This window comes from Leptonychotes weddellii, chromosome 15 (genome assembly GCF_054177405.1).
Source record: "Leptonychotes weddellii isolate Sample4059 chromosome 15, ASM5417740v2, whole genome shotgun sequence".
Lineage (NCBI taxonomy): Eukaryota > Metazoa > Chordata > Mammalia > Carnivora > Phocidae > Leptonychotes > Leptonychotes weddellii.
Window position 1 is genome coordinate 10,337,887 of NC_138383.1, and position 26,931 is coordinate 10,364,817.

The 26,931-nt window shown below is 40.7% G+C and overlaps 1 long non-coding RNA gene across 2 annotated transcripts in view; it reads right to left on the reverse strand.

Annotated features, from left to right (window-relative positions):
• The window catches only part of LOC145717292 (uncharacterized), a 51,481-nt gene that overhangs the window by 7,205 nt on the left and 17,345 nt on the right, over nt 1–26,931 (reverse strand). Inside the window, exons 2-3 of one of the 2 annotated variants that reach the window (XR_014140411.1) lie at nt 21,029–21,208; nt 8,789–11,079 (exon numbers count right to left, since the gene is read on the reverse strand). This is a non-coding gene — a long non-coding RNA (uncharacterized LOC145717292). Of the gene's footprint in view, nt 1–8,788; nt 11,080–21,028; nt 21,209–26,931 lie in introns of those variants that run through there. The other variant, XR_014140410.1, reaches the window with a different exon arrangement.

Below are 26,931 nucleotides of genomic sequence, written 5' to 3' on the forward strand. Positions count from 1 at the left end.
TACATGTCTTTCTCTGTTTGACTTATTTCACATAGTGGAGGCATCTTCCAGGCACGGGAACTGTTCTTACGAAGTCCTAATGATAAGTGAGCACAATGCTTTCAGGAAACTGAGAGGGGGACCCATGGGGCTGGAGTGGGAAACAGCGAAGGGGGAAGCGTGGTGCCAGGTGACGGGGAAGAGTCATCAGGTGCCGGGAGGGGCCTCAGAGGCCACGGCAAAGGCTCAACCACACCTCAAGGGCAGTGGGATCCACTGAAGGGTTTCAACCACAGGAGAGCCATGCGATTTTGCCTGTTAAAAGGATGACCCTAGTTACCGTATGGAGAGAACCAGAGAATCAGAGACAAGAGACTCTAGCTAGGGGAGCAATGCCATGGTCCAGGCTAGGGATATGATGTCTGGGCCCAAGGTAGAGGCAGAATTGGGGGAGAGACAGCCATGGGTCAGAGGCCTGGCAACAACTGATGTTTGAGTGGATGTCACAGGTGAGGGAGCAAAAGGTTTCCATCTTTCATCTAGGTTTCTGGTTTCAGCAACTGAGTAGATGGTGGTGCTGTTTGCTGGAATGGGTTTATTTGCCCAGGCTGGCCTCAAGATCTATAGACCACCACCCCCACGCAAGTTCCAAAACACAGGTCTACCAACAACCACCCAAACTAGGCCCGCATAAACATTGCAAAAATCCTGCCCTTTTTATTTAATACAAGGTCTTTTCAAACAAAGCTGCTCCTTGTAAGTGCTCCTGGGTCCCAGATAATCCACATCCTTGAGAAGCAAAACAAAACAAAAAAAACCCCTCACGGTTTGGTTTGGTTTTGTTCCTATTTCTTGCTGACTAGAAGTAACTGCTGCCCATATGCTCAGAAAAACGTCCAACGTTTGCATGTTTCTTTTTTATTTAGTTTTATCTGGTTGAGCCACAGAGCCTTTAGCTGAGTAACCCTATAATCTGCATGTCGTGAATAGCCATGTAACTGGGCAATTGCAGGAATCGCTGAGGACTGCTGTGTGGACAGTAGGCTTTGGGGTTTTTTCCAACATTTGTTTTTCTGGAGTGCCAGGAAAGGCAACACGTGAGCTGAATCTCAGGGCCCAGTGTCCTTCAGAAGCTACAGCCTTCCTCAAGGAATAATTAAGGTGAGGAAATAGGGCTTTGGTAAGCATAATGAAACCCTGCACCTAGCTGAAAGCCAGAAGGATCTTCTGGATTTTTTTTTTTTAATTGAGAATTTGGGGAATAACTAAATTTTGCACAGAGCCCACTTGAGTGCTTAGTATGGTCTTTTCAGAGCTTTGCACCGTGCTGATTACGGTGTTTGTAGACGGTCTCCTGTGTCTCAGCACATCACCACAACACTGTGGATCCATATATCAACACTAGGAATTGATGCTAATATCCTCCATCTTTCAGATGTGCGAGCAGGCTGGGAGCTGTGGGTTAGCGTGCATCAGATCAGGCTGTTAGGAAATTACAGTGACAGACTCGCATCCAAGCCGATCCAATGAGCAAGAAGAGAAAGCTTCGCATTTTACCTTAAAGTTGTGATCTGTGAGTCAAGTGCAGAGTTCTATAGCCTGAAACAACACCCTTTGTACCTTTGTCCCTCTCCCTGTGAGTTCCAGACTTGCCTGGGTGTCTCTAGTTCAGCATGTCCAGCCCAAAACATCACACTCCCTCCAACATCTTCAATCTCTCCCACATTCCCCATCTCATTTGATAAAGCTGCCAAGCTGTTGCAACTGGAATCTTGGAGTCGATCTTAACGTGTGTGTGTGTGTCGCTCACCTATGGCTCCAATCTTTTAAGCATCTTTCAAACTAAGTATGTCCCTTGTCTCCAGCCTCCCTCTACTATCTGAACTTCACACTCACCATCCCTTCTCTATGCATACAATAGCTCTCTAGCCATTCTCTTGTCAGAAAGATTTTTCTGGACACAAATGCGATTCTGTCTCCCCCTTTCATAAATGGCTCCCTGTTGTCTATCTACAAGAGCTCAAATTCTCAGCATGCCACCCACCCACAGCCCTTCTGCACCTGCTCCAGCCTCCCCTCCCATGCCCTCCCGACCTCCTCTGAGCTCCACCTCCTCACATCCACGCCCCTGCACTCACAACAAACCGCGCCTCCCCGCTGGCTATCCTGGACTCTTCCACTCCTTTGCACCTGGGTACACAGATTCCCTCTGCCACCACTGTCCTGCCTCTCCTTCTCCCCTGGGGGGCTCTTGCTTATCCTCAGGACTCAACTGGAAAATCACCTTCTCGGTGAAGCCTCCCCTGGCTTGCAGGTGGAATTGGTTCCTCTCTACCTTGCTCCACTGTTAGTGGGGTTTATCGCAATGCATTGTGGTCGTCTGTGGTCCGTCTGGAAGGCTCTGCTTTTCTAAGGCGTGGTGATTACGTGTTATGCCCCACTGTATTCCCCCGTGCCCAGTCCAATGCCTGGTACTCAAAGGTTACTAATAAATGTCTGGTGAAGAAGTGGAAGAATGAAAATAAAACATGGCACCCAGGCTTTGGACACCAAGTGTGGTTTTGCACTGATGGGGCAGCTGCTACCAGGGACTACCAATGATGCTAGTGAGCCCACCAGGTGACTCAGAGGTGACTGTGGCTATAACAGAGGGCCGACGGGAGGTTTGAAAGCTCCAAGAACGAAAAGTGGATGTCAGCAGACTCTCCTGCAATTGGCAGGCATTTCCCTGAGGTAGCACCGAGTGTTCTGAGTAATTGAGGCAGTTCTGCCCATCTTGTACGTCACTCGGAAAACAGCCAGGCTGCAGGAGTCTTGCAGGGAAAACAGGAGGAGGGCTTGGTTTGGAGGCCTTTCCCCTGCCAGGGGAGGGGGGCAGATCAGCTCCCGGGTCTCGTTCAATTTTAACACGAATACGTCGTACACCTATTGGGCACCTGGCCTTTTGCTCTACACTCTGATGGAAACATTTCCAAGTACTAGATGGTCTCCCATCGCTCAGGAGGTTGCAGTCTTGCTGGAAAGCCAACTGGAATTATGAAAAATTCACAAGACCATGTAAGATCAATCTTAGATTGTGGAGAATTAGTTGGAAGTAAAGAGGCAACTAAAAAATGGATGGAGGATGGGCGGATGGATGGAAGTGGATGGATGGATGGAGAGGGACGGATGGACGGCTGAATATTCTCTGGACTTGGGGGCGCCTGGGTGGCTCAGTTGGTTAAGCGACTGCCTTCGGCTCAGGTCATGATCCTGGAGTCCCGGGATCGAGTCCCGCATCGGGCTACCTGCTCAGCAGGGAGTCTGCTTCTCCCCCTCCCGCTCCCCCCTCTTGTGCTCTTTCTCTCTCTCACTCTCTCTCTCTCAAATAAATAAATAAAATCTTTAAAAAAAAAAAAAAGATGTGAATATTCTCTGGACTTGGAATTGCTTTCAAGCTAATCAGATGCATGAGAAAATTATAATGCTTCAAGGTGTCACTCTTTCAACACTCCAAGTAACACAGTGATTTAGCCCAATTTAAGACACTCAATATTACTTTAAGCAATGATACTGATGAGTGAGAAGTGAAGATTTTTGCAAGGTTGCTGGTATGGATATTTTTTGGTCCCCAGATGACACCTTCTTTGCCTGCATAAAATGCTAGTCCTGGCAGGAAGTACCAGCAACTCCTCATCACTTAGGAACGAAAATAAGAGGCAAACAGGAAACCGTGTTTATTTTTTACCACAAGTCAGCCAAACTCCCACACCTATGCTGTGCGTTTCCTCTGTTGGGTGTCATAAAGTGCAGCAAGAAAAGGACCCCTCCCTTTCTCCCAAAGGAGCTTACCATCACCCCGATGGGTACAGAGTGTGTGAAAGACAGCAGTGAAGGGACACCTTCTAGGGACAGGTGCAGGGGGAAAAAAAGCCACATTCTCCATCAGGAATTCCTCAATAGAGTGGTTCTGAAGCTCCCCGCATGGGGGACTAGGTAGCCTTTTAGCTATTCTAGCAGAGACAAGGTAGCATTTGAGGCAAAGCTCTGAGTCACAGGGTAGAGCAAGCTGCTGCTGAAAACTGTTCTGTACTGGAATGACTTGAAAGAAAACAATAGAACTCTTCGAGCCGTGGGATGAGCTACCTGTTTCTAAACCTTGCTAGCCAGGGCTGGTAAAGTTCACCTTCAAAAGATGATTTTGCTCATTATTCCGCCAGTGAGTTTTCTTCATCCCCTGGAGACTCTTCTTGAGAGCCGTTGAAACATGAGTACCTGCTCTAATTTAGACCGCTCTTTTAACTTCATTTAAATTACTGTTATCATGCCCGGTCTTCATAATGATGAGCCTCGGTCGGCAAAAATGTCTCTGAGGTGCAGGCCTTTAAAGAGGATCTGAGTCCAAGGGATATAATTTGACCAGTCTACCACGCAGCATTCACCAGCTCAGCTGGGCTTTGTCCACACTTGCACTGAACTTCCCTTGCTCCCTTAAGATGTGCCCTGCTTGGCTCTTTCCCATTTTCTTTCAACTTGGATCCACCTGTCTATTCTTCATGTAACAACAGCACCATAGTCAACCACTAAACGGTAGATTGGAGAAATATCTTTATTCGTACTCACATGGGTAAAAAAATATCATCAAGTTGTCCAGTGGAGAACAAAGCTACTTTCAAATGTAGTTGCTCTCCACCTCATACCCATTAGTTCAGCTACTATTAAAAAACAAAACAGAACCCAGAAGATAGCAAGTGTAGGTCAGGATGTAAAGAAGCTGGAAACTTTGTGCAGTTTTGGAAGGAATGTAAAATGATACAGCCACTGTGGAAACAGTGGGGTAGTTCTTCAACAAATTAAAAATAGAACAATGAGTGAAATAGACAAAGGGGATTAACAGTATACTTATCGTGGTGAGCATTGAGTAATGTGCAGAAATATTGAATCGTTATATTGTACACCTGAAACTAATATAACACTGTATGTTAATTATGCTTTAATAAAAAAGTTAGTACTACCAGATAAGCCACCAATTTCACTTCTGGGTATTTATCTAAGAAAATGAAAACACTAATTCAAAAAGATATATGTACCTCCATGTTCATTGCAGAATTATTTATAATAGCTAAGCTATGGAAACAACCTAAGTGTCCATCAATGGACAAATGGATAAAGATGTACATATCTATATCTATATATGTCTTTATATACATATATATATAAATACTCTTTAGCCATAAAAAAGAATGAAATATTGGGGTGCCTGGGTGGCTCAGTTGGTTAGGCATTCAACTCCTGATTTCAGCTCAGGTCATAATCTCAGGGTTGTGAGATCGAGCCCCATGTTGGACTCTGTGCTATGTGTGGAGTCTGCTTGAGATTCTCTCTCTCCCTCTCCCTCTGCTCCTATCCCCGCCCCCCGCCCCCGCACTCTCTCTGTCTCTAAAAAAAAAAAAGAAAGAATGAAATCTTGCTATTGCAACAACATGAATGAACCTTGAGGGCATTATGCTAAGGGAAATGTCACACAGAGAAAAACAAATGCCATATGATCTCACACATGTGGATTTTTTGAAAAACCAACAACAACAACAAAAAAAACCCAAGTTTGTAGATACAGAGAACAGATTGGTGGTTGCCAGAGGCAAGGGATGAGGGATGGAAGAAAGAGATGAAGGGAGTAAAAAGACACAAACTTCCAGTTATAAAATAATTAAGTCATGAAGATCTAATGTATAGCATAATGACTATAGTTAATAATACCGTATTGCATATTTTAAAGTTGCTAAGAGAGTAGATCTCAAAAGTCATCAGCACAAGAAAATTTGCAACTATGTATGGTGACAGATGTTAGCTAGATTTATTGTGGTGATCCCTTACAATATGTACAAATAGCAAACATGTTGTACACTTGAAACTTGTGTTATATGTCAACTATATCTCAATAAAATAAATAAGGAAGTAGAGAATTAATTAATTTTAAAAAGGTAGTCTGGGACCTCTAAACTCTGGAAATACCTGCATGGGCCTGGAAGCATTGCACAGAAAGGTGCTCTGGGTTTCCAGAGCCATTGTGCCATGTATAAAGATGTCAAGCCCTGCCACAGAAGCAGAAATGGAGAAGAGCCAACGCATACATCATTGCTATTCCATCACCCAGCTCGTTTACCTCCCAACAGGGATGATTCTCTCCGGTAGAGAAGTTAGCATCTGGAAAATGAAGAGTCATAGCCTTTAGGAAGGTTTACCAGTTGTTCCATTCAGTTTATCAAAATCATATTGCCCCTAGCCCTTTCCTTTCTGGACTAGCCAGTCTTTCTTTCTTTCTTTCTTTCTTTCTTTCTTTCTTTCTTTTCTTTCTTTCTTTCTTTCTTTCTTTCTTTCTTTCTTTCTTTCTTTCTTTCTTCTTTCTTCATTGTGCCCCCGCTAAGTTTGCAAACACCATCTATCCAGAAGCCAAGGAACAGATCAGTATGCTGTGATAACTGAATAAGAAATAAAGCAGTTTGCCTTGGAGTGAAAGGAAGTCAATGTGGTATTGGTTTAGAAACATTTAAAAATGAAAGTAGGGAAGGAGGAGTGGAGGCATAACCTTCCCTCATTGATCCACTTTTCATTCTTACCACGGTCCTGTCCAGAGATTAAAATGCACAGTGAAATATTTTGTTAGTTGAGACAGTGTTCACCCCAGAATAAAATCTCCTCTTGGGAGTTGTTTGCTGTTTGCCTTTTGGTCCCCAAGATGCCAACATTGCATCTCAAACCAGAGGAAACACGGATCAGGAAGACAATGACAAGGCAGGGCTTGAACCCTAACTGCTGTTTCCTCAGGCCGGATGGGTCTGTCCTTAACCCCACTGTCCTACTATTTGGTAGGTCACTGCTGTCATGGCCTTGCTGGCATCTGGCCCTTGTCTGGTCTTGATTTAAGAGAAGCAAATATGATATATATATATATTCCAAATATATATTCCATATATATATACATACATGTATATATGTTTGCCAACACTCAAAACCCGAATACTTTCCTTTCTCCAGTGAGAGCTCATTCATAAGAGTCCTCATGCTAGTTGACAAGCTCTTATTTTTACCAATAAAAGTAATTCTAACATCACTATGTTATCTAGCAATTTCTATTGTTTTTAGCCATTCAGCCTGTAGGAATTTGGTATAGAAGCCCTAGGAAACACAGCATTGAAGAGGAGCTATCCGGTTGGTTGGCTACATGGATCTGGAGCTCAGAAGACTAGTACATGCACTGCAAATTCACACAAATAGAAGGTCATGGAAGGAACAGGATGAGGTACCCTGGGAAGGAATATGTAGTGAGTCGTACAGTGGGACTACAGGCAGGACCGACATTCCTGGTCAGGGGAAGAGTGGCCTGCAAAGGACAAGGAGAGAGGAACGAATGTCCTTCAACTTGTTACACTAGCTCCAGGAGGGAAACTGCTTTGGGAAACTTGCAAGGCAGAAGTGAAAAATCGGGAAGGGATGCATTTAGGAAACTAGGGAAAGCAAAGTAGGGTTGAGACTGAGAAGCTCGCAATACTGAATGAAGAGAGTCAGATCAGGGCCTGGGTATGTTGTAGGGAGAACTGTAGGAAGAACGGAGAGTTCAGGAAGCGGAGGCGTACCGTGGCGAGTATGGAGGAAGTGACATATGGAGAAGGAGAGAGAGACAGTTGACAAACATGACAGTAGCACTCTGTTAGGGGGGTGGAACCATAGCCAGCCTGCAGCCACAGGACATGGATCTGAACAGCAAATCAGAGCAAGCCCGAGGTACCCAAAATAGTCATTTTTGGCCAAAGCAGACCTTAAACTCAAGGGGGTGAATGATGCCCTAGAACTACCACTAATTATAGACTTGGTAGGAAAAGTCCCTAACTCCAATATGCCCTCACTTCCTTTCAAAATGAAATTCCTTTGAATTGACTGAATTTAATTCCTTGGGGTCTGCATCAACTGTATTAATAAGCCCACACTGATTTGGGAGTTTTGCTTTATTCTCTTACAGTCTATAAAACACTAATAAACACTGATCTTCCTACAGTCTCCTTGCTACTTTTCTAGAAAGAAAAAATAGAAAAGAAAAATATCCCTGCAAACAATCCTCGTTGCATTTTGATGATGATCCTGAAACTTTTCCTCTGGTAGCCAAAAGTAATTACACTCAGTCGGGGCAAAGAAATCTTTGTTTTCTAATTACGGAGCAGATATTTTACAGAAGCAATTACCCCTATGCCACCATTAAAAACTAATCTCACAAGGTGATCTTTGATTCAGGGAACAGCTTTGTGCTTGAGCCAGTAAAAAAAAAAAAAAAAGGAAAGAAAGAAAAAGAATTGCCATGTATATGGACCAAATGCATTTCAGAGCTGCTTTCTCTGATTTCCTAGAATTCTGAGACTCTTGGAATCGGGAACAAGCGCCTGTCACTGCTCCTTCTGCCAAGGCAGGGATCGGGGAAAATGACATACTGTATCCTGGCGGGAGGGGAATGTGATGAGCACGCCTGTGTTGGATCTCAGGACCTGGGTATATCTCACGTGACGTCTGCCCCGAGTAGGGAGTGATAACGTTTTACAGGATGGCTCTGAGGAGTCATTCACTTAATGTGCAGCTTGGGTGAGCATCTACCTTCTCAGATGCACTACAACTGCGCTGTTCAGAACCTTCCATGGTTGCCCTTTTTGCCTATTCTACCTGGGAGATGGAGACAGTCCATGGGTGCTCCTGAGACCCTTTTCCATCCCGGTTCCCGCTCCTCCATGCTCCCACCAAGCTAAACCACTCACCTTTTCTCTAGCTCGTTCAGCTTTCCTGCCTTTACTGCCTCCCACCCCTGGTGGACCTTCTCAGCTAGAGGCAGTCTCATTTTGCGCAAGGAATGCATTTTCTTCGATTTACGTATCTTAGGAGCAGTTATCCTGTGGGAACATCTACAAAGTCTGGAGTATATGTTCTCTGAATGCATAAAGCTACAAGCAAAATTATTCTTTCAGATGGGTAGCTATCCGTTTTTCCATGTTCCCTCATTATTTTGTCCAATTACAGAGTTTTTGTGAACCTAAGGTGTACCCACTTGTTTTGTTTATTTTCAACATTAGCTCTCATGTTTTGCAGAGAGAATTCTTCTAAATTACCCTTATTGTGTATGATAACCACTGCCCTGTCGCTTTTGGAGCATTTTCCCACATCTAACATTGTTGCAAAGTTATTGATCTTTTTTTAGGCACATTTTTCTGTATCAGGCTTAGCACCAACACATAATAAAAGCTTAGATAACATTGTTACATGACATGTAAAGATTTTACATTATTAAAAATTGTGTTAAAATAATAGCGTAATAATTGCCACAATCATTCATAGAATTTCCAAACCGTACAAACAACAGATTGGTTTCTGGAATAATTACAGTAATGACATGGAAGAGTGAGTAATTGGCTTTACCGGCAAAAGAGGCCTCAACATTTACTAATAATTTGAACACAGTTTACTATCCATTCAGCCCTACCCATTTAGAAGTTATACAACAAGCTGTGTTTGCAATTTGGGGAGTAAGAATAATTCCAAATTTTGTGCCATAAATGGGACTTCATTAACATCATATTTTCAAATCCCCACCATTCAGGTTCACAACAGAATAAAACAACTTTGAAATTTTCTCCCACTACTTTCTCCCCTTCTTCTCCCAACAATTTCTACCTGTCAAAATTTTACCAATGTTTAAGGACTAGATCAAATATGACCTCTTTTAAAAGACAAAACAAAACTTGTCTTAATCTTCCCAACATAATTTGATCTGCTTAAGTCCAGCAGCATTTGGGCCTATATTACAGGACTCTTTCATGTAACCATATCTGCTTTTCTCATGTTTTCTTATCCCTTCTTAGACTGTTCCTTAAGGAAGTGATCTGTGTCTTACCTTTATAGCCCCTTTGAGCATCCAGTCCAGCACTTGACAGAGCAAGTGTTGAATAAAAGTTTGCTTTTAATTAAATCAAGTTGTAAGTCTCACTTGTCTCCAATGACCTGGCCTCAAAGCTGATTCCTCTGGTTCAGCCACCCGTACCTGAAAAATCAACTACTTTCTAAGAAAGTAAATTTAGGTCTGTATTAGTTTCCTGGGGTTGCCATAACAAAGCACCAAACACCAGGTGGCTTAGAATAAAAGAAATGTATCCTTTCACAGTTCTGGAAGCCAAAAGACTAAGATCAAGGTTGGCAGGGTTGGTTCCTTCTGGGGGCAGGGAAGGAGAATCCATTCCATACCTCTCTCTTAGCCTCTGGTGGCCTGCTGGAGATTTTTGCCAATTCTTTGCTTCTGTGGATCACCCTGATCTCTGCCTTCATGTTCACATGGGCTTCTCCCTGTGTGTGGGCCCCACTCCAATATGACTTCATCCTAAGTAACTATATCTGCAATGACCCTATTTCTAAATAAGGTCACATTCTGAGCTTCTGGAGGTTAGGACTTCAACATTTGAATTTTGTGAATGGGGAGGACACAATTCAGCCTGTATTAGGCACCACTCTATAAAAGAGCCAAAGGAAAAAACCTGAGATCACTTTTGTACCACTTATCACTAGCCTGGGAAAAGATCAAAATTTAAAATTTGAAGTACAGTTTCTACTGAATGTATTCTGCTTTTATGCCATTGTAAAGTCAAAAAATCATGAAGTTGAACCATTGTAAGTAGAGGACTGTCTACACGTTGGCATGGAGAAAAGGAATCCTTTATAAATGAACTAATTTATTGAGTCTGGACTTGAATTATCAGAAGTAAAAGATCTAGAGGTCTCCTCTCCTCTTGACAAACAGAACACCCATTTTCTTTTTTTTTTTTAAGCAAGACCCAATTAAGCCTTGATGTAGAGATGACAAGATAAAACATTATGATTCCATCCACAGTGTTCATAATTCCTTTCGCACATTTGCATCTCTAAAGAACCAGATCGGACAAACTCCTGGCATTTTCTCAAATTCTGGTCTCTGGCATCTATCTCTTAATTTCCAGAAGAGATGGTGGTGAAAAAGGAAGCAGCAGTTCATTCTGGGTCAGCTTCCACGGCAACGGACTGATGTTAGCATTGGAATCTTTCTTCTGATGGTGCCTTCAGAGGAGAGAGACTTGTAAGGGTGTCATGCCTAATCCCCATTTATTCTGAAAAGATACAAGACACTCAACAGAGAAGTTTCACGACCTAGTGCGTTTGGACTTTTCTTTCTTTTCTTGGCTTTGCTGGTTCCGTTTTGTTAAAAGATCTCCAGTTTGTTTCACTGAAGTAAATGTCCAAGGAGTCTTTGGAATAATAGGACCCAAGAGTTTATTTGTAGCATCTCATTAGGAAACTAGAAGCAGCAGCACTAGAGAATAATTTGCCACACCAGAGGTTTTGTTCTCACAGCTCTGGTTGTTCAACTGTCACCTTATTTACAAATGAGAGACTAGCCTCCAGGCAAAGCAAAGGCCTGGTGTTTAAAAAGTGCAGATTCTAGCGCTAACCCTCAAACCAAAAAGTCACAGATGTTAGGAGTGGGACCTAGGAACTTGTATGTGCTTCTGATGACTTACGACTCCTTCCCACTTTTAAGAACCCAGGATATTGTGATTTCTCCTGGAAGCAAATAAAAACAAGGCCTAAAGAATAATCCAAAGGCAAAGTCTGTTGAAATTGGCTAAGTTCAGGGCTCCACATAAAACCTAATAGTCTGGGGGAATATGCAAGAGAAAAAGCTATCAGACTTGCCACCGTTTATTGGAGAAATCAGGCCTATTCACATGGTAAGATGTTTCAGGAGTAACATAGAACAGCGTGCAACAGAAGAAAGAAAATAAGCCATAAATGCTGAAGATCTGAGTGGTAAAAGATTATCAGAGTTGAGACAGAACGGTTCCTTTCAAGAAAAGTAATTTGGTTTTGGTATTAGGAAACTGCACATCTGCCTAATACTGATTGAGTGACAGTTACACATTAGAATCAATTATTTTCGGCCCAGAAACAGAAGCATGAATATGTGAGCATATTGTATATGATGTAGCATTTTTTAAAGTGGAGAGAAAAAGAAACAGTATTTAATAACTGTGTTGAGACTTCCTGTTTTGAAAAAACGGGTTAGATCCCTCCCTCATGCCATACACAAAAACAAATTCCAGATGGATTAAATACCTAAAGATAAACCACAAAACTACAAAAGCATTAAAAAAAAAAACAAACAGAAAGATATTTTTATTGATTTAAGGCTAAGAAAGCCTGCCTAAGCAAGATATAAAACGGAAGAGATGTAAATGAAGAGATCTGACAGATTTGACAACATAAAAATAGAAAATCTATACTACAAATGTCACCAAAAACAAGGTTAAAAACAAACAAATGGATAACAGCCAGAAGAAAATATTTTTGGCTGCTACGATGGATTAAGAAATAATATCAAACATAGAGTTACTGCAAATCAATAAGAAATGGGCAAACATCTCAACAGGAAACAAACAAAATTAGGTGAAGGGTAAGAACAGACTATAGGAAAAGAAATACAAGTCATGAGCAAACATGAAAATATGCTACACCTCATTTAAACTCTAAAGAGATCGAAATTATTACAGCAAATCTTTAACAAATGTTGATAATATCCACTGTTAGCAAGAAAGCAAGACCAAACACGCTCTCATATACTCCTGCTATGGTTGTAAACCCATAAATATTAATTAATTAGTTAATTAATTAATACCCATATACCTGGAATCTGAAATTCCATTTCTAAGAGTCTATCCTCAGAAAATGCCAGAAACAATACTACAAAGATGTGTGTAGGAAGAAGAAGAAAAAAAAGATTCACTGCAAAGTTGTTTATAATGGTGAAAAATTAGAAAGATCTTCAAGTAGAATGCTTGGTCAAAGGGTAGGAAAGTTTTCAAGTTTCCTCTCTCTCTGATCTATTGCAAAATACTCTATACATTTTCTAAGTAGGACTTAGGATAAAATAAATTAAACAGCCCTAGAACTATTTGTTCAACAATATTATAGCCCTGCTGCCCGAGGGCAGGGCCCATACGCCTAGCCCGCAGACAACAGTCATTATGGATTGAACGAACCTTGCCAAAAGCTTTGATCAGACACCAAGTTCTGCTGAAATAAATGTCTGGAGCTACTGACGAGTGTGAAACTCCTAAAAGGACCCTCCCTTGTCTAGTGAACCTGACATTAGGCTAGGAATGACAGGACCTGAGTGAAATTGCACCCCTAAATCGTGTCACCTTGGACAAGTCTCCAAGGTGACTTCCCTGAGCTCCACTGAACATGTTTGCAAAATGGGGATTATGATGCCTGCCCTTTCCAAAGGACTCCTGTGAGGATTATCGAAATAACCTGGGAGGTCAAGGTTTAGCTCTGTGTAGACCTGGAGTATTACCAAGAGTGAGTATTTCATGAATGAAATGAAAATTGAAAGCTACCCCTGGAGTCAGGACAGGGGTCCATGAAATACAAAATTTCCACTTTTAATAACCATAAAGAAGGTTGTCCTACCGTTTCAAAGATAATTGCTTACTTCAGCAGTTTCTTCGGGTTCTTAGGAACACGTACCATTTTACCCCCTCCCTGGCACAGACACATCAGCAGAACCAGGAGTAACCAGCATTGGGTAAGTCATTCCAAGATCTCAGGAAACAGGGTCATGCTTCAGAAAAGGAAATAAATGCTTGTTTTGTTTAATCTCAAACACGGTGCCGGGTTTTAACATAAATCCAGTCTTCACCTCCTGAGGATATGCGGCAGATGCTTCACAAAGTGGAGGTCCAGCATCCCATGGTCCTGTTGCTGGGCCCCTTGTCCAGAGTGGTGAGCCCTTCCTTGGAAGCCATTTTGCATGATGTGACCTCACTCCCTGGCCCCCAGATGATCCGTCTAGAAAGGGGCAGCTTGCCCAAGCTGGTCCAATCCAAGTGTCTCTTCTCCGAACTTGGAAAAGGCCAGCCTCTCTGTGGGTTGAGGCTGTCAGTTTTAACTATGAAAAGGTAAGATAACCTTCTTTATAGTTATTAAAAGTGGAAATTTTGCATTTCACGGACCCCTGTCCTGACTCCAGGATAGAATTTATCCGTAGAGGTAAGATGAAAATCATAACCTGTTAGTATTTCTGGCTTTAGTCTTTCTCCCTCCCTCCCTCCCTCCCCTCTCTGGTCAATCTCTTTGTAATCATGCATATAAAGAATGGGGTATATTAATTCAGAAAACTTTAGTCCTCGTCATGAACAATTTCCTCCACTGTTGTGCAAGTTTAAAAAAAAAAAAGGTGGGGGCGGGGGGTTTCTCATCCATTTCTCCCGACTCTTCACCAGCTGTTGAAAGTTTACAAGCCAACAAAACAAGCTTGTGGTGGACAAAACAGCGTGCAGAAGACACGGACAAATCCCATCCTAGGCTGCAATGGAAAACATGGTGTGGCTTTTTCTATGCACTTGAGGCAGGCTACTGTAGCAGCAAAGACAAGAAGCAGAAACTCTGAGGCACTTTAGTCAATAGGAGAAACAATTCCGAAGATCTGTGTCACCAATATGGAAAGTCCCCAAACAAGTATTTTAAAATAACCACTTTCACAGCCAAGTTTATACAGCAATCCTCCCCCCCCCCCATCATTAGCTCGGAAGCCAGCCTGGAGGGTGGGGTGGAAACATGAAGACATGAGCAAGAGAAAAGTAAGAGAAGAAAGGAGACATCATCATCCCTGGTTTGCTAGTGGCCTTCTGTTCCTCCTTCCTTTTCTTCTTAAGTTAGAGGACACTCCAGCAGCCATCAAATAAATTCTCCAGGGTTGTGCTGAAGTTGGCTTGAGTGAGTTTCTGATGTTTGTAACAAAAAAGTCTGGATAATATTGATAGCTATTACTACCCACCTTTTTCAAGGAGGACGCTGAGGGTCATCGAAGGTAAGTAACTTGCCCAAGGTCAAATGGTTCTCCTCCCACATTTATCTAAGTCTGAAGTCCAAGTTCCTTCCCTTGGGCTGTTGTGGACAGGAAGTGTCCGAGCCCATGGCAGCCTGAATTATCAGGGTGTAAGGTCTTGCTGATTTCCTTCTTGGTTCTGGGCAAGAAGTTATCTCATGAGACAATCCCACTCATTCCCTGCTCCTATGCTCCCCTAGGATTTATGTGCCTTCCCATTTTTTCTGCTCCCGACCAGAACCCTGTTCCCTGAAATCTCTAGGTCATGGCAGGTCAGTGAGGGAGGAAATTTGGGAAGGAGAGCTTTTGGTACGGCTCTTCTCAGAATCAACGCTGGAAAGGATGCCTGCTGTTTACCTTTGTATAATTTGATTGTGTACTTAAAGATTGAAAAGCAAGTGGTGAATTTCAGTCCTTCCTGTCTGCCAAAAGTCAACACACTCAATCTTCCCTCCCACCGTGCCTCGCACACAAGCATTTCTGAAACGGAGGAAGTGGGCCCTGCCATTGAACAGAATTGATGCATTTGAATTTCCTTTGCTTTGGTAAAAAAAAATAGGGGAACGAAAATATATTTCACCCCGAATCCTATCATCCTAGCACTACCAGGGTTAAGAATTTGCTACATTTTCCCACTCCTTTTTCTTATTCATGTTTCATATACAGTTGTTATGACGGTGTCTATCGAATTTTGTAACGTGCTTTTTTTTTTTTTTTACTTAGCATTATATCGCAGGCATTTTCCCTTTGCTGCATGTTTCTTAGAAACATAAATTTAAGGAGAGGCAAATTATGCTACAGATGTAGCATAATTATGGCAAATATTTGCAGGGGGTTCTTTGATAACTTGAATGTAGCTTTCTTCCAAAGGTCAGTATGCTCATTATTAGGAGTTGAGTCAAATATTCCTTCTCCCCACTTCCTGGAAGCCAATGTCTGGGAACAGGTATAGGGCTCAGCCCCACAACGCTGTACACCTTGTGAGCGAAATGCAAAGAGTTAACGCAGATGTATAATGTGCCTGTTCTGACAGAGCTATAATCTCAGTGAGAGGCATGTATAACTTAAGCAAGTAGAGCTAATAGGGGCTCTCACCCCAGACTAGGGTTTATATGTGGTTCAACCATTTAGAACTCTGTAAGCACCTCTCTCCAATTATTTACCTCACTGTAAATTTTGTCCGACCTTAGCAATAACAGGGATAAGTTGGAAACAATCTTATTTCCCATTAAACTTACACTAGTTTTCACTAGAATTCCACTAAAAAGTTAAGTTCCATATGAACAGTGATTTTTTTTTTTTTAAATGATTCCTACTACTCTTTTTGTAACCTCTTCCTCCCAGGGTTTATTTAGAAGTGTACTTCTTAATATTTTTGTTATTGATTTTTTCTTTTTAAATCAGTTTTACTTAGCTATAATTGTGTACCATATAACACATTTTTAATATATGGTTTAGTGAGTTTTGAAAAATGTAAGCACTTACATAACCACCACCACAATTAAGATACAGACCATTTTCTTCACTCGAAAATATTCTCCGTCTCTACCCTCAGCCCCAGACAACCACTAAACTGCCTTCTGTCACTACAGACTAGTTCTGATCGCCAGAGAATTTCACATGGATAAAGTCATATACTCTTGACCTTCTGTCATGCGTCATAATGTTCTCGAGACACAGTCATGTTGGTACATGTTATCAGTAGCTTGTTTCTTTTTATCGCTGAAGGAGTATTTTATTGAATCGGTATGTCACAATCTGCCCATTCACTGATGAACATAGGGGTTGTTTCCAGTTTTTTGTTCTTATAAATAAAATGACAATAAACAACTCTCTGTACAGATGGTCCCAGACTTATGATGGTTCGACTTACTGTTTTTAGACTTTACTATGGTGCGAAAGTGATACGTATTCAGTAGAAACTTACTTTGAATTTTGAATTTGGGTCTTTTCCCAGGTTAGCAATATGTGGTCTGAGCCTCTCTATGATGCGGAGCGGGGGGCAGTGAGATACAGCTCCCCTTCAACCCAGCAATCAGGAGGGTAAACAACCGATACATGGACAACCGTTCTATCCCCCGTGACCATTCTGTTTTTCGTTTTCGGTACAGTATTCAATAAGTTACATGAGCTAAAATAGGCTTTATGTTAGATGATTTTGCCCAACTGAAGGCTAATGGAAGTGTTTTGAGCACGTTTAAGTAGGCTAGGCTAAGCTATGATATTCAGTAGGTTAGGTGTATTAAATGCTTTTTCAACTGAATGATATTTTCAACTTACAATGACTTTATTGGGATATAACTCCGTCATAAGTTGAGGAAGATCTCCAATTCTTTTTGTGGATGTATGTTTTCATTTCTTTTATGTACATACCTAGGAATGAAACTTCTGAATCATATGATAAATGTATAAACTTTATAAGAAACTTACTATCCAAAATATATAAAGAACTTATACAACTCAACATGAAAAAAATCTGATTAAAAAATGGGCACAGGGGTGCCTGGGTGGTTCAGCTGGTTAAGGGTCTGCCTTTGGCTCAGGTCATGATCCCAGGGTCCTGGGATCAAGCCCCTCATTGGGCTGTGTGCTCTGTAGGGAACTGTTTCTCCCTCTGCCTCTGCCTGCCACTCCCCTGCTTGTGCATGCTTGCTCTTTCTCTCTCTCTATCAAATAAATAAATAAAATCTTGGGGAAAAAAAGGGCAGAGGTCCTAAATAGACATTTTTCCAAAGAAGACATAGAGATGGCCAACAGATACATGAAAAAATATTCAACATCACTAATCATCAGGGAAATGCAAGTCAAAACCACAATGAGATGTCACTTTATACCTGTCAGAATGGTTAACATCAAAAACAGAAGAAATAATTGTTGGCAAGGATGTGAAAAAAAGGAATCCTTGTGCACTGTTGGTGGGGATGCAAACTGGTACAGCTACTGTGGAAAACAGTATGGAGGCTCCTCAAAAAAGTAAAAATAGAATTACCATATGATCCAGTAATTCTACTACTGGATATTTATATCCAAAAAACAAAAACACTAATTCAAAAAGATATATGCACTCCTATGTTTATTGCAACATTATTTATAATAGCCAAGATATGAAAGCAACCCAAGTGTCCACCATAGAAGAATCAATACAGAAGATGTGGTGTATATATATATATACACACACACACACACAATGGATTATTATTCAGCCATAAAAAATGAGATCTTGCCATTTGCGACAACATGGGTGGGCCTAGAGGGTATAATGCTAAGTAAAATAAGTCAGTCAGAGAAAGACAAATACCACATGATTTCACTCATTTGTGGAATTTAAGAAACAAAACAAATGAACAAACAATGAAAAAAGAAACACTCAAAAAACAGACTCTTAAATACAGAGAACAAATTGGTGGTTGCCAGAAGGGAGGTGGGTGGGGGGAGGAGTGAAATAGACAAAGGGAAAAAAATTCAATTAAAAAAGAAAAAAAAAAGAGAAGAAACTGTCCAACTTTTTCCTAAAGAGTTTCTACAAAAAAAAAAATAATAATAATAATAATAATAAAAGAGTTTCTACAATTTTACATTCCCAGCAGTGATAAATTAGGTTCTAATTTTTCCACATCCCCACCAACATTTGCTAATGTTCACCTTTTTAATCTTAGCCACTCTAGTAGTTTTAATTTGCATTTATCTATGACTAATAATGTTCAACATCACTTTATTGCTTTTTTACCATTACAATACCTTCTTTTATAAAGTGTCCATTCAAATCTTTTGCCCAATTTTATTGGGTTATTGCCCTTTTACCACTGAGCTATATAGCCCTTTATCTTTGACATAAATCATTTGTCATATATATGTATTGCCAATATTTTCTCTGAGTCTCTGGTCTGCCTCTTCATTTTCTTAACACTATCTTTTGAATTAAAAGTTTTCAATTTTGATGAAGTCCAATATATTCATTTATTTTATGGTAAGTGTCCTTTTTTATCCTAAGAAATCTTTGCTTACCCTAAGGCGATGAAGATTTTCTCCCATGGATTCTTCTAGAATTTTATATTTTAGCTTTTTACCTTTAGGTCTAAGATTTACTTTGAATTAATTTTTATATATGATGTGATGTACAGGGTGGGGTTCACTTTTTGTATATGCATGTCTAGTTATTCCAGCATCATTTGTTGTTGTTGATTTTTAACTTTATTGAATTTTGTTTAGAAGTGAAACATTGATTTGCACTCTTAAATTTGATGAGACTTCCTTTATGTTTCCACATACAATCAATTTTTATTGTGTGCTTGAAATAAATGTGTATTCTTAAGTTGTTGACTACATGTTCCCTACATGTCCTTAGAGCAAATTTATTAATTGTGTTTTTCAAATTTTGTATATTGATGCTGGTTTTCTTTATTCACTTATTTTGTCAGCCACTGAGACAGATGTGCTAAATCTCCCAATACAATTGTGGTTCTGTCCATATTTGCCTTATACATATATTTTTCAACCGCATTATATTTTATTTTTTTCATGAAAATTGTACTGCCTTATATATTTTGATGACATATTATTGAATGCATACAAAGTTAGAATTCTTTTTTTTTTTAAAGATTTTATTTATTTATTTGAGAGAGAGAGAATGAGAGAGAGCAAGCACATGAGAGGGGGGAGGGTCAGAGGGAGAAGCAGACTCCCCGCCGAGCAGGGACCCCGATGCGGGACCCGATCCAGGGACTCCAGGATCATGACCTGAGCCGAAGGCAGTCGCTTAACCAACTGAGCCACCCAGGCGCCCCAAAGTTAGAATTCTTGTATCACCTGCTTCACCCTCTCCCTCTCCACCTGCTTGTGTTCGCTCTCAAATGGATGAATAAAATCTTAAGAAAAAAGTATCAAGAAGTTTGGAAAGAGGTAAAGTTTACTAGACTACTAGACAAAGATATAACTTTTGCCATACCAGATGATATTGGTCAATCTCTATGATGTTTATTTTGTTTTGTTTAAGAGTAGGCTAGAAAGGAAAAAGCAAAGGTAGAAGAAAGGATGAGGGGAACATATAAAAGGTGGAGGAGGGTCTATACATGGGAAGAGGGGCTCCATGGAGACATCCCAAGAGATTAGCTGGGTGACATAATAGCAACCAATCTCTGTTGGAACTCAGAGGTTGGTAAATGTTTGTCATTCCCAAGCTTAGGTTCCTGGATAAAAGGAGTCTAGAAATTTGGAGCAGAGGCCCCAAACCCATGCTAGTAACAACAGACTGAGACTCAGTCCATATTTAGGAACTCTGAAATGATAAGACTCAGTTTAGAGCTCTAGAAATTTTACCAGTCCCTGCTCATGGACTTTTGGGAACCTGTCTAGAGCTTTGCATCTTATAAATATCCAGCCTCAACTCATATAAATGAGCTGCAGGTTTAGGGTGAAAATATCCTTTCCTTTGCCAACTACAAACCGTGTGTCTTACTTTTTGGTTATGATTCCAGCTGTGATTCCACAAGTATGGCCTAACCTAGTCTTCCCACAACAAGCATTTGGGAATATTTTACAAGTTGCATCAAGTCTTGTATAGTAAAACCAGGGTCTTAAGTTTTCTAAATCAACATGCTCAAAATAAAATGTGTTAGCACCATAATTTCTATGGTAGAAGGAATGATGGCAAATCTACATCAGTGTCTATGCCTACTTATAGGCTTTAAGCATAGTTCAATAGAGATTTTGGTCCCTCTTAGGTTTTTCCCACCTTCATAAATAAGGACCAAACAAAGGACCTCCTGGAAGATAACTAAACTGAGGAAGTTTTCAGAAAACCAACCTTATGTGTATGATTATATCATGTTACCATTTATTCTGTGCTTGCAAAAAGCCAGGCACTCATTATGCCAAGCTCCAAGCATGCGTTACGGTACCTCATTCAAACATGCAAATAGTCCTACCACACACTCCTATTACCGGCATTTGAAAAATCGGCAAGGTGGAATAGCTTTCTCAAAGTCTACTGTATAGGAAGTGCCAGGGCCAGAAATCAAATGTAGGTTTTTTCACTCCAAAGCCAATATCCTTAACCACCACCCTATAATACACGGTGAAGCAAACTTCCTACTGGTATTATCTCAATCACTGGTTAATTACCATGAGCTTATCTCCCCTTGCTGCAAACTCACATAGGCTAGGCCAATCACTGTAAGTTGCATTTCCCAAGCCATGACCTCGCAAAGTTCTCAGGTGTGCTCTGCTATCCTCCTTCCTTCTCCAGCTCTGGATCTCCCTCCACGTGGGACTCCGTACTTCTTTAGCAGACAATGCGTGAACCTGAATAGAGAAGAACAAATATGAGGATTAACTTTTAGGGGAATAATGGCATTATTAAAACATGTCCAGGGTGGGAAAAGAGTCAAAAAACACACCTAGATCTACACAGATTGCATGACATTCATCTAGGGCATTAGATTTTGTAGCAAGGTTATCTATTTCAAATTGAATCCATGCTCTCTTTTTTGAGCCTTCTTCCATTTTTTCACAGCAAAGCTATTTTATGCTTATTGGTTCAGGGGATGATGTAAACAAAGAAACAGTAGGAAAAAATAATATTTTTCTGGCTCTAATGTTTTAAAAGCCTAGGCCTAGAAAGGACTCTTCAGCTTAGATAAAATATTTGTTGGAAATCTTGAAGGCAAGTAAAGCCATGTAGGAACCATACAAACAGGAAGAAGGAAGTCTCTATGGTGACATGCTCAGGCCAATGAGGGAGGACCAGAATGGGTGGCAGATGTCTCGTCTTATAAAAAGACTACATTTGGGTGCCTGAGTGGCTTAGTCGGTTAAGAGTCTGCCTTCAGCTCAGATCATGGTCCTGGGGTCCTGGAATTGAGCCCCACATCCTGGCTCCCTGCTTAGCTGGGAATCTGCTTCTCCCTCTCCTTCTGTTCCTCTCCCCTGCTCGTGCTCTCTCTCTCTCTCGCTGGCTCTCTCTCTCTCAAGTAAATAAATAAAATCTTTAAATATATATATATAAAGAGAGGTGCTTGGGTGGCTCAGCCTGCTTCTCCCTACCTGCTACTCTGCCTTCTTGTGCTCTCTCTGTCAAATAAATAAATAATCTTTAAAAAAAATAAAAATAAATATAAAAAGAATACATGAAAGAGTAGCTAAGATCATCAGACATCTAGCTCCCCCACATTTAAGTACAATCCTAGAGTAGGAAGAATCCCCAAGTTAACTGCAATTAAATGTTTTCTACCCTGGTGACATGGGGGCTTGAAATGGAAATTAGACTGAATTTCAAAAATATAAATTGTTCTTCTCATACGCTGAGGCTTCTGGGCTGAGAGTTACACCTAGGACAATTTTCTACAATTGAATGCAAACCAGGAGAGCATGACTGGCCAACTCCAGTCTCAATGCGGACCCTGGGAAAAGATCAAAAGAAAGAGGTTACAGGCCATAAGTTTAGGAGATTTCTGGACAGCAAGAGGGACAGGCCATGCCTTCCTGCCAAGTCAGCTCATAAGAAAGGACAATTTGTCTCTTTATAGACATCCCAGAGCAGGGACGTCAAACAATTTCGAAACACTTCTACTTAGGAAAAGGGCCAAAATGTTACATAAAGTTAAAAACCAGTTTGCAGCCCAAAACCAATGCTGAACCCTCTCCAAGTGTATTAGGAACCCTTTTTCCCTAAAAAGAGAGGGCTACGCCTTTGTGCCCTGTGGATCTGAGGCCATTGTTTGCTTTTCTCTTGGAGAGACGCTAAATATGCCTCCTTTTTAGCCAACAAACTGAAGGAAGGGAGAAATCCATAGACACATATGTGCGGAATCTGGCTCCCCTCCGATTGCCAAATATCCTGTTTCACTGCCATGAATTTGTATCCAACTTCATGCACACGCTGAGCTCAGCTGATGCCATGGAGACAGTGTAAGTGGAGAAAGGACAAGAACCATGCCTCCTGCAAAAACAAAAGGTTCTTTCTATTCGAAGTGTGATCCAAGGACCTGCAGGAACTATGTCACTTGGAAGCTTGTTAGAAATGCTGGATCTTGGGCCCCCCCTCAAGGCAGAGTGAAAATGCCCCAAGACGATCTTGAGGACAGTGAAAATAGTCCGTAAAATATTATAATGAGGGGTATGTGTCATTATACATTCATCCAAACCCATAAACACACAATAACACCAAGAGTGAACCCTAAGGTAAATTATGGATTCTGGGTGAAGATGATGGGTCAGTGTGGATTTATCAGGTGTAACAAACGTACCCCTCTAGGGAATGATGTTCAGAGGCCATGCATTGGGGGAGTGACGGCGGGGGAGAGGGCGCAGTTTATGGGAAATCTCTGTGCCTTCCTCTCAGTTTGCTTTAAACACAAAACTTCTCTAAAAAGTATAAAGTCTTAAAAAAAAATGAGGCCCCCACTGCTCCAGCAGGAGGGATGTTTCATGGTGGGAGTTGTGTAGAATCATACAATGAGCATGGAGAACAGGGCGGGCTCCAGAGTTCGTTTGCCTGAGTTCAAATCCTGCCCTCTTTACTTACTAGCTCCAGACCCTTAAGCAAAGTGCTCTCTGGACCTCAATTTCCTCATCTGTAAAATGGGGACAATGATAATCATAATGGAATTTAGTTCCTAGGGTGGTTGTAAGGATTCAATGAAACCGCATACATAAAACATTTAGAATAGCCCTCGGCTCAGTGCACCCTCAATAGACGGTAGCTTTTACTATTTTTAAGAAGTGTTTTGCATTTTGGATACCTAACAAGGGCGCTGAAATCATCTTGGAAATTCCTTCCACGTTCTTCCTTTCCAGCTACAGAAGACATAGTGAATGATTTTAACCACTTCTGACAGGTGCACACTAAATGGTAGCTAGTGTAGCCAGTCGCAGGGAGGAACGGCATAAATCACTGTTCCCGAACTTTATGCATTCCAGAAACATCTTCACTCTTTAAAAAAAAAAAAAAAATTTCCATATACAACACTTACATATTATTTTTACTTAAATCAATTTACAATGAGTTTGTTTTTTAAAAGCTACATCCTAAGCAATAAATACTGTCTATGAAATCAGTGGTTTGATATGCTTGTATTTTTTTCTAATCTAATTAAAGTGAAACCATAACTATGGAAATAAAAACATTCACACATGCATAAAAACGTTCCTTACAACTCCAGGAAGCCTCCTCATTCCAACATTAGCATTTTATTAGCTCTCAGCTGCAGTTCTAAATGTTTTGACATTAAATCTCTCCACCCAAGTGATTTGAGCAAAACCTTTTGGCTTCCAGCTCCCTGCAGCTCAGCTGCGGACCAGAGTCACCAAGCGTTTTGCCCAAGATAACACAGCCAGTGCAGGGCAGAAAGATCAGAACACAGCTTTTCCAAAACACAGAGGCACGTAACACATAAGCCTCCTTCCCTTCCCGCGGCCACCGCCCCCCACCCACACACACAGCACCAGGATAGCAACCGTGTCTGTGTCCCTATTCCAAGCCTCCCTGCTAATGACTTCTGTCTTATTTCTGTGATTGTTTAAAACCCCCTTCCTTTCACATGGGTATGATTGTTAGGTTCATGCTACAGAGCTAAAAGTAATTGTGTCTACATGTCATGCCTTTCATGTTGCAGTTTTCCAATGTTGAAGGGCCCCAATTTCTTTCAAAGCCATCAAAGTTTTTCTCCCATAACCAAAGCAATGGCTTGGTTTTCCTGCCATCCTACTTGTTGCAAAGCACATTTCAAAGGACTTGAGCCTCCTGGGCCAGATTCCATTCTCCTTAAACATGCAAAGCTATGTTTAAAAGGAATGCGTGAGCAAGCTCCCAGGAGTGACAGCCTCTAGCTCAGTTATTTCTTTTCCGTGTGTTTTCCCTCTGTGAATTATGTAGTGATGTTCTAGGGGTTCTTGACAATTAATTAATGGCTGAAGAAGGAGAACAAATTAGCAGTGTCTCTCTGCTCTGCTTCATGGCAAACATGATAATGTTCTTGGACGTTATGTTGTCAACATTCGGTTCAATTCGGTAAATATTTTTTAAGGGTTCCAGCAAGCCACAAGTGCTGACTGCCGCAAGAGTTCAACACCTAAATGTGGCATCTTACAGCCCTCTCAAGAAAGAGATGTCTTCTAGATATGTTCACCCAACAAAAAAGTTGTCAGCTTGTGTTGATCCAAATCGTGCATTCTCAGCGGGGGCAATATTGCCCTCCAGGGGGCAAAAAATGGTTCTTGGAGGCAAAAAATATCTTAGATATTACAATGTTCAACTCTACCTCTTATTCTTTAGCACTTGATTTTGTCTCATCAGGGTGAAATTTAATTTATTTTGATTTTAATTAATTTAAGTCATTAATTTACTAATTTGGATTTTTTTTAAAGATTTATTTATTTATTTATTTATTTGTCAGAAAGAGAGAGAGCACAAGCAGGGGGAGCTGCAGGGGAGAGGGAGAAGCAGGCTCCCCGCTGAGCAAGGAATCCGATGTGGGACTTGAGGGATCATGACCTGAGCTGAAGGCAGATACTTAACCGGCTGAGCCACCCAGGCATCCCAAATTTACTATATTTGTTTAACTTAATTTTCTCTTAGCAGGGGGTAATAATGAAAAATGGTGGAGAAACATTGATATAAATAAAACTATATTTCAAATATGCTTCTCCTTTGATGGAATAATTCCACTTCTACTATCTCTCCTAGAGAAAGAGTCCCCAAAAGAGACATGAATACAAAGTTGCTGACTGCATTATCTTTTTTAATAGTGGAACAACCTAAATGTCCACCAGCTGGAAAAGGTTAAATAAACTATGGTGCATCCATGTTAGGAGATACTCTATATCCGTTAAGGGGAATGAGGTAAGTCTGGAAATGAAGAAAGAAACTGTCAGAGGCCACCATGTCATAGTACTGGGTGGAAAAAGCACTTTGCAAAATATATATGATGATCACATTTATATTAAAGCCAACACACAACAGATCTATGTGTTTTTCTCTTTTTTTTTAATTTTTTTTTATTTTTTATTTTTTTTTTTTAAAGATTTTATTTATTTGAGAGAGAGAATGAGAGACAGCACAAGAGGGAAGAGGGTCAGAGGGAGAAGCAGACCCCCTGCTGAGCAGGGAGCCCGATGCGGGACTCGATCCCGGGACTCCAGGATCATGACCTGAGCCGAAGGCAGTCGCTTAACCAACTGAGCCACCCAGGCGCCCTCTATGTGTTTTTCTATGCACATGTTATATATGTAAATACAAAAGAAAATGAACGGAAGGGTACACACCAAAGTCATAAAACCAATTACCTCTGGAGTGGATTTGATGGTAGAGAGATGGTTGAAGAACATGAGTTTTTTTATTTATCTCTTTCTATGTGCTTGTTTTTGCATTTATTCCAAGAATGAGTCACAAATAACTTGTAGAAATAAGAATAGTAAATACAGATTTATCCAAAATAAACCCTACCTCAACCACCTGACCCTTGAAGAAAATATGTCTTCTTTATTCCTAATAAAGAAGGAAATCAAAAGCCTATGTGCTCTAGTTAAAGTTTTATCTTTTTAGTCAAATTATAGAAAAATGACACAAAGGTATGCCAAGTCTTTGAAACAAATTACTGTGGTAGAGCAGAAACAAATACTCTACTAAGTTTTGAAGTAGCAGAACTCAAAAAGTAAAGAGATCAATTTTATTACATAAAAATAAAACAGTGGTGGGCAAGACCTCTGGAGGGTGCCTTGCCAACACGTATCAGAATGTGGATGAGCATACTTTTTACCTAGCAGTCGCAAGTCTAGCAATTATAGAAGAATGTTTATTGCTGCATCCTTTACAGGACAGGAAAATTAGAAGTCATTTAAAAGTCCATTAATAAGGGATTAGATAAGCAAAATATGGCAGATACATACAAAGGAGTACTTTGCATTCATTCCCAATAATGGTCTCTATTTATTAACATGGAAGGTGATCCACAAGCTTATTGTATAAAAAAGTAGGTTATAGAAACACACAAAGAGAATGATACTATTTACATAAATATTTATAATCA